Source organism: Heptranchias perlo, chromosome 20 (assembly GCF_035084215.1).
Source record: "Heptranchias perlo isolate sHepPer1 chromosome 20, sHepPer1.hap1, whole genome shotgun sequence".
Classification (NCBI taxonomy): domain Eukaryota; kingdom Metazoa; phylum Chordata; class Chondrichthyes; order Hexanchiformes; family Hexanchidae; genus Heptranchias; species Heptranchias perlo.
Window position 1 is genome coordinate 19,826,582 of NC_090344.1, and position 17,788 is coordinate 19,844,369.

At 45.1% G+C, this 17,788-nt stretch overlaps 3 non-coding genes across 3 annotated transcripts; all 3 read left to right on the plus strand.

The window, feature by feature from the left end:
• The first annotated feature begins 1,619 nt into the window (after positions 1-1,619).
• On the plus strand, positions 1,620-1,692 carry trnaa-agc (transfer RNA alanine (anticodon AGC)). The gene has a single exon. It is a non-coding gene; the product is annotated as a tRNA-Ala (tRNA).
• Positions 1,693-4,670: 2,978 nt separating this feature from the next.
• Positions 4,671-4,743, plus strand: trnav-cac (transfer RNA valine (anticodon CAC)). Its single transcript has one exon. It is a non-coding gene; the product is annotated as a tRNA-Val (tRNA).
• Positions 4,744-16,247: 11,504 nt separating this feature from the next.
• Positions 16,248-16,318, plus strand: trnag-ccc (transfer RNA glycine (anticodon CCC)). Its single transcript has one exon. It is a non-coding gene; the product is annotated as a tRNA-Gly (tRNA).
• The last annotated feature ends 1,470 nt before the right edge of the window (positions 16,319-17,788 follow it).

Sequence of the window (17,788 nt, forward strand, 5' to 3'; positions counted from 1 at the left end):
TCTCTGTTCCAAGGAGAACAATCCCAGCTTCTCCAGTCTATCTACGTAACTAAAGTTGGTCATCCCTTCTATAATTTTAGTAAATCTCTTCTACACCCTCTCTAAGGCCTTCACATCTTCACTAAATTGCGGTGCCCAGAACTGGACACAATATTCCGGTTGTGGCCGAACCAGTGTTTTATTAAGTTTCATAATGTCTTCCATACTTTTGTACTCTATGCCTCTATTGAAAAGCCCAGGATCCCGGATGCTTTTTAATGGCTTTCTCAACCTGCTCTGCCACCTTCAACGAGTTGTGCACATAAACCCCCATATCTATCTGTTCCTGTACCTCTTTTAGAGTTGTGCCCTTTAGTTTATATTGCCTCTACTCGTTCTTCCGACCGAAATGGATCAGTACGCAATTTTCTGCGTTAAATTTAATCTGCCACTTGTCCGCTATGCCACCAGCCTGTCTATAACCTCTTGCAGATTATTACTCTCCTCCACACTCTTTACTACCCTTCCAAATTTTGTGTCATCTGCAAATTTTGAAGTTGTGCCCTGTACACCCAAGTCCAAATCATTAAAAAATATCAAGAAAAGCCGTGGTCCCAGCATTGACCCCTGGGGAACACCACTGTACAACTCCCTTCATTCCGCAAAACAGCCGTTCTCCACGACACTCTGTTTCCTGTCCCTTAACTAATTCTGTATCCATGTTTCTACTGCCCCCTTTAATCCATGGGCCACAAACTTACTGATAAGTCTAAAGTGCGGCACTTTATCAAACGCCTTTTGAAAATCCATATACACTGCATCAACTGCATTGCTTTCATCTACCCTCGATGTTAACGCATCAAAATATTCCATCAGGTCAGTTAAACACGATTGGCCTTTAACAAATCCGTGCTGGCTTTTCCTAATCAATCCACACTCGTCCAAGTGACTGTTAATTCTGTCCCAGATTATCGTTTCGAAACGTTTCCCCACCACTGAGATTACCTGACTGGCCTCTTGTTGCTGGGTTCACCCTTGCACTCTTTTTTGAAGAAGGGTGTAACATTTGCAATTCTCCAGTCCTTTGCACCACCCCCGTATCTTTGGATGTTTGGAAGATTATGGCCAGTAACTCCACAATTTCCCCTCTTACTTCCCTCAGCAACCGAGAATGCATCCCATCCGGATCGGGTGACTTATCGACTTCAATGCAGCTGGCCTTTCAAGTACCCGTTCTTTATCAATGTTTAACCCATTCAGTATCTCAACTATATCTTCCTATGCTGAGACTCTGGCAGCATCTTCACCCTTGGGAAAGACATATGCAAAGTATTCTCTTTGCCCCACTTATTTCCCCTTTCAGTTCCCCTCTGAACTTTCTATATTCTGCCTGGTGAATGAATCAAAAAACAAGTTAGGATTCCCGTCAGCCTGAAACAGAAAGTTATTCGTTCATTCATGGCGATTTGAACAACTATTCGTCTTTTTTCATAATTTAATGAGCATTGCGAAATTAATATAGTGAACTATTTTGGAGAAGTTAATTCCCTGATCGGGAAAAGGACCCGTCTCCCACACTGAGAGTATTTGCAGACGGCAGCGATCTTCTGAGGGTTTCCGACAGCAACGTGTGCGGCAGAGTTTCTGTAGTGTAGTGGTTATCACGTTCGCCGAGCACGCGAAAAGTCCTCGGTTCGAAACCGGGCAGAAGCATTTTTGGGCCACCCCTTCTGCCTCCATGAGTCGATCTCCTTTCTGGTCCCGAATCAGCGTCGGGTTCTCACGAACCGTTTAATGTTCACATGCCTGTGGAAGACATTTGGATTGCCTTTTATGTTGGCCGCCAGTCTATTCTCATACCCACTCGATGCCCCTCTTATTTCCCCTTTCAGTTCCCCTCTCAACTTTCTATATTCTGCCTGGTGAATGAATTAAAAACAAGTTAAGATTTCCGTCAGCCTGAAACAGAAAGATATTAGTTGAACTATGGCGCTTTGAACAATTATTCGTCTTTTTTCAGAGTTTAATCAGTATTGCGAAATTAATACAGCAAACTATTTTGGAGAAGTTAATTCCCTGAACGGGAAAGGGACCCATCTCCCACACTGAGAGCATTTGCAGACGGCAGCTATCTTCTGAGAGTTTCCTACAGCAATCCGTGTTACAGAGTTTTGTAGTGTAGTGGTTATCACGTTTGCTTAACATGCGTAAGGCCTTCGGTTCAAAACCGGTTTAAAACTTTTTTGGGCTGCCTCCATGAGTCGATCTCCTTTATGGTCCCGAATCAGAGTCGGGTTCTCACGACCCGTTTAATTTTTACATGTCTGTGGAAGACTTTTGGATTCCCTTTTATGTTGGCCGCCAGTCTATTCTCATAACCTCTCTTTGCCCCTCTGATTTCCCCTTCAAGTTCCCCTCTCAACTTTCAATATTCTGCCTGGTGAATGAATAAATAAAAAAGTTAGGATTTCGGTCAGCCTGAAACAGAAAGTTATCAGTTGATTAATGGCGATTTGAACAACTATTCGTCTTTTTTCAGAGTTCAATGAGTATTGCGAAATTAATACAGTGAACTATTTTGTGGAAGTTAATCCCCTGAACGGGAAAGGGACCCATCTCCCACACTGAGAGCATTTGCAGACGGCAGCGATCTTCTGAGGGTTTCCCAGTACACCGTGTGCCGCAGAGTTTCTGTCGTGTAGTGGTTATCACGTTCGCTTAATAGGCGACAGGTCCCCAATTCAGATCCGAGCAGAAACATTTTTGGGCCACCCCCTGAGCCTCCATGAGTCGATCTCTTTTATGGTCCCGAATCACAGTCGGGTTCTTCCGACCCGTTTAATGTTTACATGCGTGTGGAAGACTTTGGGATTGCCTTTTATGTTGGCCGCCATTCTATTCTCATGCCCTCTCTTTGCCCCTCTTATTTCCCCTTTCAATTCATAGAAGTTTAGAATCATAGGAGTTTAAAACATGGAAACAGGCCCTTCGGCCGAACATGGCAATGTCGCCCTGTTTATACCACGAAGCTGGTCCCAGTTGCCTGCACTTGGCCCATATCCCTCTGTTCCCATTTAACCATCTAACTGTCCAAATGCTTTTTAAAAGACAAAATTGTACTCGCCTCTACTCCTGCCTCTGGCAGCTAGTTCCAGACACTCACCACCCTTTGAGAGAAAAAATTGCCCCTCTGGACCATTTGTATCTCTCCCCTCTCACCATAAATCTATGCCCCCTCGTGAAAGACTCCCCTAAATTCCCCTCTGAACTTTCTATATTATGCCTGGTGAATGAATGAATAAAAAAAAGGTGGTATTTCCGTCAGCCTACAACAGAAAGTAATTAGTTGATTAATGGCGATTTGAACAACTATTCGTCTTTTTTCAGAGTTTAATGAGTATTGCGAAATTAATACAGTAAACAATTTTTTGAAGTTATTTCCCGAAACGGGAAAGGGACCGGTCTCCCACACTTGATTTTCACATCGTTCACCTGACGAAGGAGGAAGCCTCCGAAAGCTTGTGAATTTAAAATAAAATTGCTGGACTATAACTTGGTGTTGTAAAATTGTTTGCAATTCCCACACTGAGAGCATTTGCAGATGGCAGCGATCTTCTGAGGCTTTCCTCGAAGCACATGTGTAGCAAAGTTTCTGTATTATAGTGGTTAGCACGTTCGCTTAATACGCGAGCTGTCCCTGGTTCGAAACCGAGCAGGAGCATTTTTGGGCTGGCTCCATGAGTCGATCTCCTTTTTGGTCCCGAATCAGAGTCAGGTTCTTCCAACCCGTTTAATGTTTGCATGCCTGTGGAAGACTTTGGGATTGCCTTTTATGTTGGCCGCCAGTCTATTCTCATACCCTCGCTTTGCCCCTCTGATTTCCCCTTTCAATTCTCCTCTGAACTTTCTATATTCGGCCTGGTGAATGAATGATTGAACAAAAAGTTAGGATTTCCGTCCGCCTGCAACAGAAAGTTATTAGTTGATTAATGGCGATTTGAACAACTATTCGTCTTTTTTCAGTGTTTAATGAGTATTGCGAAATTAATACAGTAAACTATTTTGTCGAAGTTAATCCCCTGACCGGGAAAGGGACCCGTCTCCCACACTGAGAGCATTTGCAGACGGCAGCTATCTTCTGAGGATTTCCGAAAGCAACGTGGGCTTCAGAGTTTCTGTCGTGTAGTGTTTATCACGTGCATCTAACACGCGAAAGTTCTCTGGTTCGAAAACGAGCAGAAACATTTTTGGGCTGCCTCCATGAGTCGATCTCGTTTACGGTCCCGAATCAGAGTCGGGTTCTTTCTACCCGTTTAATGTTTACATGCCTGTGGAAGAGATTTGGATTCCCTTTTATGTTGGCCGCCAGTCGATTCTCATCCTCTCTCTTTGGCCCTCTCATTTCCGCTTTCAGTTCTCCTCTGTCCTTTCTATATTCTGCCTGGTGAATGAATAAACAAAAGTTAGGATTTCCGTCAGCCTGAAACAGAAAGTTATTAGTTGATTAATGGCGATTTGAACAACTATTCGTCTTTTTTTACAGAGTTTAATGAGTATTGCGAAATTAATACAGCAAACTTTTTGGTCGAAGTTAATTCCCTGAACGGGAAAGGAACCGGTCTCCCACACTGAGAGCATTTGCAGACGGCAGTGATCTTCTGAGGGTTTCCTAGAAGTACCTGTCCAGCAGAGTTTCTGTAGTGTAGTGGTTATCACGTTCGCCTCACACGCGAAAGGTCCCCGGTTCGAAACCGGGCAGAAACATTTTTGGGACAACCCCTCCGCCTCCATGAGTCGATCTCCTTTCTGGTCCCGAATCAGAGTCGGGTTCTTCCGACCCGGTTAATGTTTGCATGCCTGTGGAAGACTTTTGGTTTCCCTTTTATGTTGGCCGCTAGTCAAATCTCATACTCTCTATTTGCCCCTCTTATTTCCCCTTTCAGTTCCCCTCTGAACTTTCTATATTCTGCCTGGTGAATGAATTAAAAAATGTTAGGATTTCCGTCAGCCTGAAACAGAAAGTTATTAGTTGATTAATGGCGATTTGAACAACTATTCGTCTTTTTCAGAGCTTAATGCGTTTTGCGAAATTAATACAGTAAACGATTTTGTCGAAGTTAAATCCCGAAACGGGAAAGGGACCCATCTCCCAAACTGAGAGCATTTTGCAGACAGCAGCTAACTTCTGAGGGTTTCCTGTAACAACGTGTGCAGCAGAGTTACTGCAGTGTCGTGGTTATCACATTCGCTTCAAGTTATAACGTTCGCGAAAGGTCCCTCGTTTAAAACCGGGCAGAAACAGTTTTGGGCTGCCTCCATGAGTCGGTTTCTTTTCTGGTCCAAATTCGAGTCGGGTTCTCACGACCCGTTTAATGTTTACATGCCTGTGGAAGTCTTTGGGATTGCCTTTTATGTTGGCCGCCAGTCTATTCTAATACCCTCTCTTTGGCCCTCTGATTTCACCTTTCAATTCATAGAAGTTTAGAATCATAGAAGTTTCCAACATGGAAACAAGCCCTTCGGCCCAACATGTCCATGTCGCCCAGTTTTTACTGCTAAACTAGTCCCAGTTGCCTGCACTTGACCCATATCCCACTGTACCCATCTTACCCATGTAACTGTCCAAATGCTTTTTAAAAAAAAAATTGTACCCGCCTCCATTACTGCCTCTGGCAGCTAGTTCCAGACACTCACCACACTTTGAGTGAAAAAATTGCCCCTCTGGACATTTGTATCTCTCCCCTCTCACCGTAAATCTATGCCCCCTCGTTACAGACTCCCCGAAATTCGCCTCTGAACTTTCCATATTCTGCCTGGTGAATGAATGAATAAAAAAAATGTTAGGATTTCTGTCAGCCTGCAACTGAAAATTATTAGTTGATTAATGGCGATTTGAACAACTATTCGTCTTTTTTCAGAGTTTAATGAGTATTGCGAAATTAATACAGTAAACAATTTTGTTGAAGTTATTTCACTAAACGGGAAAGGGACCGGTCTCCCACACTGAGAGCATTTGCAGACGGCAGCGATCTTCTGAGGCTTTCCTCGAAGGACATGTGCAGCGGAGTTTCTGTAGTATAGTGGTTAGCACGTTCGCTTAATACGCGAGCTGTCCCAGGTTCGAAACCGAGCAGGAGCATTTTTGGGCTGGCTCCATGAGTCGATCTCCTTTTTGGTCCCGAATCAGAGTCAGGTTCTTCCAACCCGTTTTATGTTTGCATGCCTGTGGAAGACTTTGGGATTGCCTTTTATGTTGGCCGCCAGTCTATTCTCATACCCTCGCTTTGCCCCTCTGATTTCCCCTTTCAATTCTCCTCTGAACTTTCTATATTCTGCCTGGTGAATGAATAAAAAAAAAGTTAGGATTTCCGTCAGCCTGAAACAGAAAGTTATTAGTTGATTAATGGCGATTTGAACAACTATTCGTCTTTTTCAGAGTTTAATGCGTTTTGCGAAATTAATACAGTAAACGATTTTGTTGAAGTTAATTACTGAAACGGGAAAGGGACCCATCTCCCAAACTGAGAGCATTTTGCAGACAGCAGCTATCTTCTGAGGGTTTCCTGTAACAACGTGTGCAGCAGAGTTTCTGCAGTGTCGTGGTTATCACATTCGCTTCAAGTTATAACGTTCGCGAAAGGTCCCTCGTTTAAAACCGGGCAGAAACAGTTTTGGGCTGCCTCCATGAGTCGGTTTCTTTTCTGGTCCAAATTAGAGTCGGGTTCACACGACCCGTTTAATGTTTACATGCCTGTGGAAGACTTTGGGATTGCCTTTTATGTTGGCCGCCAGTCTATTCTAACACCCTCTCTTTGGCCCTCTGATTTCCCCTTTCAATTCATAGAAGTTTAGAATCATAGAAGTTTCCAACATGGAAACAAGCCCTTCGGCCCAACATGTCCATGTGGCCCAGTTTATACTACGAAGCTGGTCCCAGTTGCCTGCACTTGGCCCATATCCCACTGTACCCATCTTACCCATGTAACTGTCCAAATGCTTTTTAAAAGAAAAAATTGTACCTGCCTCCATTACTGCCTCTGGCAGCTAGTTCCAGACACTCACCACACTTTGAGTGAAAAAATTGCCCCTCTGGACCATTTGTATCTCTCCCCTCTCACCTTAAATCTATGACCCCTCGTCATAGACTCCCCTAAATTCCCCTCTGAACTTTCGATATTATGCCTGGTGAATGAATGAATAAAAAAAAAAGTTAGCATTTCCGTCAGCCGACAACAGAAAGTTATTACTTGATTAATGGCGATTTGAACAACTATTCGTCTTTTTCAGAGTGTAATGAGTATTGCGAAATTAATGCAGCAAAAGGATTTTGCAGAAGTTAATTCCCTGAACGGGAAAGGGACCCGTCTCCCACACTGAGAGCATTTGCAGACGGCAGCGATCTTCTGAGGCTTTCCTCGAAACACATCTGCACCAGAGTTTCTATAGTTTAGTGGCTATCACGTTTGCCTAACACGCGAAAAGCCCCCGATTCGAAACCGCGCAGGAGCATTTTTGGGCTGGCTCCACGAGTCGATCTCCTTTTTGGCCCCGAATCAGAGTCGGGTTCTTCCTCCCCGTTTAATGTTTACATGCCTGTGGAAGACTTTTGGATTGCCTTTTATGTTGACCGCCAGTCTATTCTCATACCCTCTCTTTGCCCCTCTGATTTCCCCTTTCAATTCCCCTCTGAACTTTCCATATTCTGCCTGGTGAATGAATGAAGAAAAAAAAAGTTAGGATTTCCGTCCGCCTCCAACAGAAAGTTATTGGTTGATTAATGGCGATTTGAACAACTATTCGTCTTTTTTCAGAGTTTGATGAGTATTGCGAAATTAATACAGTAAACTATTTTGTAGAAGTTAATCCCCTGAACTGGAAAGGGACCCGTCTCCCACACTGAGAGCATTTGCAGACGGCAGCGATCTTCTGAGGGTTTCCTATAACAATGTGAGCAGTAGGGTTTCTGTAGTTTAGTGGTTATCACATTTGTTTAACACGCAAACGGTCCGCGCTTCGAAATCAAGCAATTACGTTTTGGAAACGTTACCCTCTAAAAATCATTAAGTCTGAAAAAAAGCAAGAATTCAGTCTGTGGTTAAATGTGAATAAAATACCACACTTCACAGAACCGTATATTTTCCATTCTCTGTTTCGTTCAACACAAACTCAAACACTGCACATATACAGACAGTGTTTCACACTCACTCACGTTTCCTGCACTGACGGTGCAGAAAGTCCCTCTCAAAGCTGCGCATTGCGAATAATTTCAGTTGATTTGTGAGATATCATTAAAGGCTCCTGCAGTGCAGCTTCGGTTAATAACCACAGTTATAGACAGCATTGCGGCCGCGGCAACAAACATCAGTTTTTCGATGTTCGATATTCCCCAGCTCCCGGATTGATTGAGGCCACGACAGAAACAACATTAAGCACCTCTTTCGGCCCCGCTCTCTCCAATCACACGTTGCTGGCGGGAAGCTGCAATTCCCGCTACAGACAGCGCATTACTGCCCATCCCTGGGAAACAAGGCACCACCGAAGCTTTGACAACACATCACAGGCATCGTCTGTCCCGGAGCTGTTGCTCCGCAACAAAGGCAGAACTTACCAGCTGTTTCAAAATTTATAGCTTGAACACTGGACCCTGATATCACTACCCGCTTTAAAAGTTTGATGCTTTAACGACTGAGCTACCCAGGCTCGCTGGTCGTTAAGTTCCCATCTTACATATTCATAAGAGGACTCTGAATTATCCCTCGAAGACGTCGAACGGGGGTGAGGGTCACTGTTCTAAAATTCTCAGTCACGTGCTGAGGGGTATCCTTGATTTTATTGAACATGATCGAAGAAACATGGAGAGCGAACTCGTGAGATTAAAATTCTTCTTGTTGTGCCAAATGTCTTGTCATTCGTTTGCACCAATTAAAATAACACTTTACCCAATGGCCCAAAAGCTGAACTTGTCCCACACGGGAGTTGGAAAAGGCCTCTCGACCTTTCAGTCTATTAACATCTGTAAGCTGAATAATTTCACCCGTTACACAGTGACACCAGGCAGCATATTTCCCTTCCAAATTTTCCCCACACGGAACTTCCAACCGAGGAATATCCGCTTAACGAAAAGAATAATCGTATGTTTGGTTCCGTCGATTTAAAGATCTTATCCCGGCCCCTTTGCCATATCAGCTGACGCAGAGATCCCCCTCTCCCTCAAAAACAACGAAACTCGCATCTGCTCAAGCAAGACCGAAGGCCAGAGGAACCCCAGTGCCCACATGGGAACACTAAGAAGTAGATGCGTCATGGAACAGACCAGAACTAGCTGCGCCTCTAGCCAAGCTGTTCCAGTACAGCTACAACACTGGCATCCACCCGACAATGTGGAAAATTGCCCAGGTATGTCCTGTCCACAAAAAGCAGGACAAATCCAATCCGGCCAATTACCGCCCCATCAGTCTACTCTCAATCATCAGCAAAGTGATGGAAGGTGTCGTCGACAGTGCTATCAAGCGGCACTCACTCACCAATAACCTGCTCACCGATGCTCAGTTTGGGTTCCGCCAGGACCACTCGGCTCCAGACTTCATTACAGCCTTGGTCCAAACATGGACAAAAGAGCTGAATTCCAGAGGTGAGGTGAGAGTGACTGCCCTTGACATCAAGGCAGCATTTGACCGAGTGTGGCACCAAGGAGCCCTAGTAAAATTGAAGTCAATGGGAATCAGGGGGAAAACTCTCCAGTGGCTGGAGTCATACCTAGCACAAAGGAAGATGGTAGTGGTTGTTGGAGGCCAATCATCTCAGCCCCAGGGCATTGCTGCAGGAGTTCCTCAGGGCAGTGTCCTCGGCCCAACCATCTTCAGCTGCTTCATCAATGACCTTCCCTCCATCATAAGGTCAGAAATGGGGATGTTCGCTGATGACTGCACAGTGTTCAGTTCCATTCGCAACCCCTCAGATAATGAAGCAGTCCGAGCCTGCATGCAGCAAGACCTGGACAACATCCAGGCTTGGGCTCATAAGTGGCAAGTAACATTCGCGCCAGATAAGTGCCAGGCAATGACCATCTCCAACAAGAGAGAGTCTAACCACCTCCCCTTGACATTCAACGGCATTACCATCGCCGAATCCCCCAACATCAACATCCTGGGGGTCACCATTGACCAGAAACTTAACTGGACCAGCCATATAAATACCGTGGCTACGAGAGCAGGTCAGAGGCCGGGTATTCTGCGGCGAGTGACTCACCTCCTGACTCCCCAAAGCCTTTCCACCATCGACAAGGCACAAGTCAGGAGTGTGATGGAATACTCTCCACTTGCCTGGATGAGTGCAGCTCCAACAACACTCAAGAAGCTCGACACCATCCAAGATAAAGCAGCCCTAAACATTCACTCCCTCCACCACCGGCGCACTGTGGCTGCAGTGTGCACCATCCACAGGATGCACTGCAGCAACTCGCCAAGGCTTCTTCGACAGCACCTCCCAAACCCGCGACCTCTACCACCTAGAAGGACAAGGGCAGCAGGCGCTTGGGAACAACACCACCTGCACGTTCCCCTCCAAGTCACACACTATCCCGACTTGGAAATATATCGCCGTTCCTTCATTGTCGCTAGGTCAAAATCCTGGAACTCCCTTCCTAACAGCACTGTGGGAGAACCGTCACCACACGGACTGCAGCGGTTCAAGAAGGCGGCTCACCACCACCTTCTCGAGGGCAATTAGGGATGGGCAATAAATGCCGGCCTTGCCAGCGACGCCCACATCCCGTGAACGAATAAAAAAAAAGTTGTACTTTGAACTCCGGTCAAAATGCCCGGAGTGAAATGTTGGATTGTTGAAGGTGAGACTGAAACTCACAACCTGAGCACTTCCAGAGCCCATACTGCTTTCATCAGTACCGAAATAACAGTGTTTCTGACAAACAGCTTGATTTTCGGCCTCTCAATGATCGCTTCGGAATCTTAATCAAAGAGAAGCCGCCAATCAAGAGGCGCTTCGTCAAATATCCGCAATGATCTTTAAAAGCCGTGGAATCTGAACAAAACCCCAAAAGATAAGAATTTTTATTTATAATATTATTAACTGAAGGACATTTTTGCATGGTACTTCATGGAGGATTGAGGCAAAGTGGGACCTGAGACTCAGAAACTCTCTCTGGGCTGTCCGTGACTGAAGAGATGGAAGTTATTTCATTTGAAAACTGAGGCACGGAACTTTCTCGTGGAGACGTGTGACACAAGATTGCGGTTGGTTAGTGGTAGTTGCCGGGGAGATATAGAGGAGAGGGAGAAAAGTCAAAGTCACAGCTGTGACTGCTCAAGTGCTCAGCTTAGCTGTAATATTTAAAAAGTAGTGTACAGTACAGGGCAGTGTCCGAGGCCCAACCATCTTCAGTTGCTTCATCAATGGCCTTCCCTCCATCATAAGGCTATAAATGGGGATCTTCGCTGATGATTGCACGGTTCTCAGTTCCATTCGCAACCCCTCAGATAAAGAAGCAGTCCGTGCCCGCATGAAGCAAGACCTGGACAACATCCAGGCTTGGGCTGATAAGTGGCAAGTAACATTCGCGCCAGACAATTGCCAAGCAATGACTGTCTCCAACAAAAGAGAGTCTAACCATGTCCCCTTGACATTCAACGGCATTACCATCGCCGAATCCCCAACCATCAACATCCTTGGGGTCACATTGACCAGAAACTTAACTGGACCAGCCACATAAATACTGTGGCTACAAGACCAGGTTAGACGCTTGATATTCTGCGGCGAGTGACTCACCTCCTGACTCCCCAGAGTCTCTCCACCATCTACAAGGCACGAGTAACGAGTGCGATGGAATACTCTCCACTTGCCTGGATGAGTGCAGCTCCAACAACACTCAAGAAGCTCGACACCATCCAGAAAAAGCAGCCCGCTTGATTGGCACCCCATCCACCACCCCAAACATTCACTCCCTCCACCACCGGCGCACTGTGGCTGCAGTGTGTACCATCCACAGGATGCACTGCAGCAACTCGCCAAGGCTTCTTCGACAGCACCTCCCAAACCCACGATCTCTACCAGCTAGCAGGACAAGAGCAGCAGGCACATGGGAACAATACCACCTGCACATTCCCCTCCAAGTCACACACCATCCCGACTTGGAAATATATCGCCGTTCCTTCATCGTCGCTGGGTCAAAATCCTAGAACTCACTACCGAACAGCACTCTGGGAGAACCTTCACCACACGGACTGCAGCGGTTCAAGAAGGCGGCTCACCACCACCTTCTCAAGGGCAATTAGGGATAGGCAATAAATGTTGGCCTCGCCAGCGACGGTCACATCCCACGAACGAATTAAAAAAAAACCTCAAACAAACAAACAGACCATTTGGATGGGTTCACTAATTGGGAATCGGATTTAACTACTGTGTTTGGGCACACGGTCCCACACTGCTGAACTCCCAGCTCCTTCCATTAGAACTCGCTTTCTTTCACACACCGACTGGATTTCAGCCTGTTGCTGTTCCATCTGAAATCCATCAACGGACTCTCTGCCAAAACATCGAGTGAATCCTCATGCTTGGTATCCTGGCAATTCCCCACGCTCACCATTAGTCTTTGGTCCTTCCAGCATGCTGCATGCAGTGACAAAATCTGTTCTTCCACCGAGGTTTTCTGCTGTCTGGATATTTACAACATTCTCGTTTTGGGTGCATGGGCAGGTCATATCGTCCGGTCAGACTTTCTTGTCCTCAGAGTCCAGGGCTTTACATTCAAAAAAAGAAAAAAGAAGCGCTTTTACTCTGACTCAGCTCAGACGAAAGGTCATCGACCTGAAACATTAACTCTCTTTCTGTATCTAAAAATTCTGTCTGACCTGCTGACGATTTCCAGCATCTACTCTTATTATTTCAGATTGGCAACATAGCCAGTATTTTCATTTTGAATAAAAGGGCTTTCCAATTTCTGTTTATGTGACGCGGTGGCCCAAAGGTTAAGGCAATGGATTGTTTATCTATTGTGATCTGCACGCGTAGGTTTGAATCCGATTTTTGTGTTAAAGTCTTGTTTCTCTCATTCACTCCATCCAGAAGGTGTGGCTGTCAGTCCCAAGCTTCTCGAAACGGCAGACGGAGGTTTTTGCGTTGTTGGCTGCAATCAGCAACAGTTCCTTCCACGAAGGTGTTGAGATTGTGAGATCGCGACGTATCAAAAGTACAGAGGTGTCCTGGTAAAAAGAGTCTATCTTATGGTCAACGTAAGAGAAACGAATCGACCATAATTGTGATTTATATCCCGGATCATTCCGGGTCTGTGTCTGTTTAAATGGGATGTGCCGTAAGACCCAGTTTATTCTGTGTCCGTATCTGTTTGAAAGGGATGTGCTGTCAGTCCCGGATCATTCCGTGTGCATTTCACCCGATTTTCTTGATACCTTTTTCCTTCTCAACTGAAATGACGATCCTCTCTCGAGAAGAAGGTTCACCGCCTGCTTCGGGCAACTGGTAGGAAAATTAACAAAACTGATGAGACCAAGTTCATTCTGCTGGGCTTCCATTCCAATCTCCGCACTCTATCCCCCATTCAGTCCCACCCCCGCCTGGACAGTATAATCTGCGATATTGGTAAGGGAATGGAGATGACGAATATCATGGTTATAATTTTCTTGGTTCCTCAACACTGAATAACATCAATTGTAATGATTCAGAAGGTAATCATAGAATCATAGAAGCTTACAGCACAGAAGGAGGCCATTCCGGCGTGGTACCTGTGCTTGATCTTTCGAAGACCTATCCAATTAGACCCACACCCAGATTTTTCCCTGCAAATTAGTTCTCTTCAAGTACATGTCCAATTGCCTTTTGAATGATTCTATGGAATCTGCTTCCACCGCCCTTTCAGGAAGTGCGTTCCTGATCTTAACATCCCTCTGTGTTAAAAAATTCTCCTCAATTCCGCTCTCGTTCTTTTCCCAATTATTTTAAATCTATGACCTCCAGTTAGCGACCCACTTGCCAGAGGAAACAGTTTCTCCCTACTTGCTCTTTCAAAACCCCTCATTATTTTGAATATCTCTATTAGGTCTCCCGTTAACCTTCTCTGCTGTAAGGAGAATAATCCCAGCTTCTCCAATCTCTCCACATAACTGAAGTCCCTCATCACTGGTATCATCCAGGTCAACCTGCTCTGAATCCCCTTCAATGCTTTTTCATCCTAAAGTGTGGTGCCCAGAACCCGACATATAGTCCAGCTGAGGCCTAACCACTGATTTGTAAGGATTAGTATGACTTCCTTTTTTTGTACTCAATGCCCCTATTTACAAAGCAAAGTATCCCTTATGCTTTATAAACCGCCTTATCAACTTGCCGTGTTTTGTGAATATGCACCCCAGGTTCCTCAACTCTTGCACCCCCCGCCCCCCCCCCCATAAATTGTTCCATTTAGATTATACTGCCTCTCCATGTTCTTCTTCCAAAAGTGCATCACTTCACACTGATCGGCGTTAAATCTGTCACGTGAATGCCCATTTTCACCATTCTGTCCATGTCCTCCTGAAGTCTGCTACTATCTTCCTCACTATTTACTACTTTGTCAAGTTTTGTAATGTCCGCAAACTTCGAAATTGTACTCCCTATTCCCACATCCAAGGCATTTATATATAACAAGAAAAGCAATAGTCCTAATACCGACCCCTGGGGGATCCCACTGCATATTTCTCCCCAGTCAGAAAAACATCCGTTCACCACTACTCTCTGCCGCCTATCCCTTCGCCAATTACGTGCCCGCATTACCACTGGTCCTTTAACCCCACGTGCTTCTAGTTTTCGAATAAATCTGTTGTGTATTAATTTCTAAAATGTGACCTGAGAATAGCTGCAATCCCGTTATCTTATTCTTAAGCAATGAGAATACAGATATTAAGGCCGAGTGATAGATCAGGTTCATTCCCATTACCCGCAGGTGACGGGACCTGAGGAGGGGAAATCCCATCTGGGTTTATATTTTCCGAAAACGGAGACGGAAAATCGTAAAGATCATCCCGTCGAAATACAACATTTGACTGAAGATCCGTCAGCCACATCCCTTCCAGACCTGGCCGTTCAAGGAAGCCCGATAAGTCCATCAGGGGAAAACACAGAGAGAGCAGAAATGCAGTTAGAGTTAGAGAGTAGCACGCAAAGAGAACAATAGTATAAATCTCCACATTCGGTGATTAAGCTGAATTTAAGGTGCAGTTTAAATTAAATCCCATATCGTGAAATCTTACAGGTAAACATTTGGCTGGATTATCTCTTTATCTCTGAGAGAAGTACTGCCCGGTAATTACAGCTCTTATTTATTGGAGCATTTCGCACTATGAGTGTGAGTTGGTTTTGAACGCCCAGTGAATTTCAAAGTCCACGCCTTGCCTCATTCGCTGGTTAACCCACAGATACCGCGCGGCTGTAAAAGCTGGCTGCACAGGAGCTTTGCAGACTGCATATTCAAGACATATATCACACGCTACACGTGCAACCTGCAGCTGTGTGTGCATTAGCGATTCAGTGGTGGAACCCTCGCCTGCCGGTGGGAAACCAGAGCGTTGTTTCCAGGCCAATGCAGCATCCTTTACCTTTTCATTCTGCACACATGAGATCGACTGAATTGGGATAAATTCACGTGTCGGCTTCAATCTGTAAAACTTCTTGAAAGATTATCTTCATTTCGTCTACGTGTGTTACGTGGACAAACGCTCTGCATTCTGTCCTCTGGTGTTCAAACAGGCTCTGCTGGAGATAAGTCAAACCTGCCTTCTGCACCGCTGAAAAGATGTGGGAAACCAATTGGTGATGTTTTATTAAACATGGGGACACAACCGGGCTCATCCGGTTTGAACCAGTGAAACTCCCTGAGCGAGAATCAGACCCAAAGGTAACGGAGACGTTCAGCCAGGGTAACATTCCGCTCCCATATACCCGATCCGCCATCCTTTCAGAACGCTGTGTCCATCCAATCTCGCTTTCTTGTACTATGTACGATGTGGAGCAATATCAGGTTCTGCACCAATTATTTCAAATCAAGAATATTAGTCTCTCTTTAACAAATTCGTGTGGAATGTACGACTTGTAATATCAAGTAACACTTTGCCGAATGAACTGCGGAAAAACGACATTATCGTCTGTCTCGGTATCGTCACAATATGGACTCGACCAGAAGGAAACTTTACTCAAATTGCTGCTTTCATTCACTATGAGAGCGAAGAGACGTAAGTGGACATTTGCAACTTGCAGGCGTGCCAGCATTGGTGGTTCAGTGGTAGAATTCTCGCCTCCCACGCGAGGGACTCGGGTTCGATTCCCGGCCAATGCAGGATCGTTTTGCATTCTGCACCAATGAGCAACTTGGGAACTGGATTCGGCCATTTTGCCCCTCGAGACTGTTCCGCAATTCAATGAGATTATGGCTGATCTGTGACCAACATCCAGACAACCACCAACATGTACCTCAATTCCTTTGGTTCACAAAAACCTATCAATCTCAGGTTTAAAATTAACAATTAAGCTTGCATCAACTGCTGATTGCGAAAGAGATTTCCAAACTTCTACCTCCCTTTGCTTGTGGAAGTGTTTCCCAACTTCACTCCTGAAATTACTGACTCCAATGTTTATGCGACGTCCCCTCGTCCCAGGCACCCAACGAGCAGAAATAGTTTCTCGCCATCTACCCCAACAATTCCCCTTAATATATTGAAAACTTCGATAAAATCAGCCCTTAACCTACCAAATTCCAGGGTAAACAATCCTAGTTTGTGTAATCTCTCGTCAGAATTTAACCCTTGGAGTCCAGGTATCATTGTCGTAAATCCACACTGCACTCCCTCCACAGCCAATATATCGTCCCTCAGGTGCGGTGCATTGAACTGAACACAGGTGTGGTCTAACCAGAGCTTTCATTAGCTGTAGCATAATGTCTATTCTCTAGTATTCTATTCCTCTAAATATAAAGGCCAGCATTACATTAACCTTTTTGATTATTTTCTGCGCCATGACATTCTAATGACTATGCAGCTGGACCCCAAGTCCCTTTGGACCTCCACAGTTTCGAGCATTTCATCATTTAGAAAGTATTCTGAAATATCCTCTTTAGGTCCAAAGTGGATGAACTCACACTGGACGAAATTGAAATCCATTTGTCACAGTTTTGCCCATTCATTTATTATATTAATGTCTCTCTGTAATATTGTTCTTCCATCTGCACTGCGTACAATGCTGCCCATCTTGGTGGTATCGGCTAATTTGGATATGTGGCCTTCTATCCTGACATCTAATATCAATGAGGCCGCCTGAAGGTAAATTCACATCGAGCTTCAATCTCCTCATCAGCTTGAGACATTTATTTACTTCACACGTGCTTCGCCTTGGAAAGTTCAGCACTCTCTCCTCTGGGTCTTAAAAATGCTCTCGATATAATTCAATTCGACCAACAGCAACACTGAAAAGGGATCAGAATCGAATTGGTGACTTTTCACAAAAAGCCTTGTGGTTGTCAGTGTCGTCGTGGATTCGAACCCGGGACCGTTCGTATCATTAATCAATAAAATCCCCAAAGTGATAATCATACCCCAAGAACAACAAACCACTGTCGCTGACGTCGTGCAGCCAGTTTTAATGTCCGCTGCCCCCCACAGCCGATCAGCAATCTTTCAGACCGCTTCTGTCCATCCCATCTCGTTTTCTATTCTGGTGTCCAGCAATATCAACTTGTACACTAACTATTTCCAGTCACCAATATTAGTCTCCCTTTACCAAATGGTTTTGACTGTCCGACTTGTATTATCAA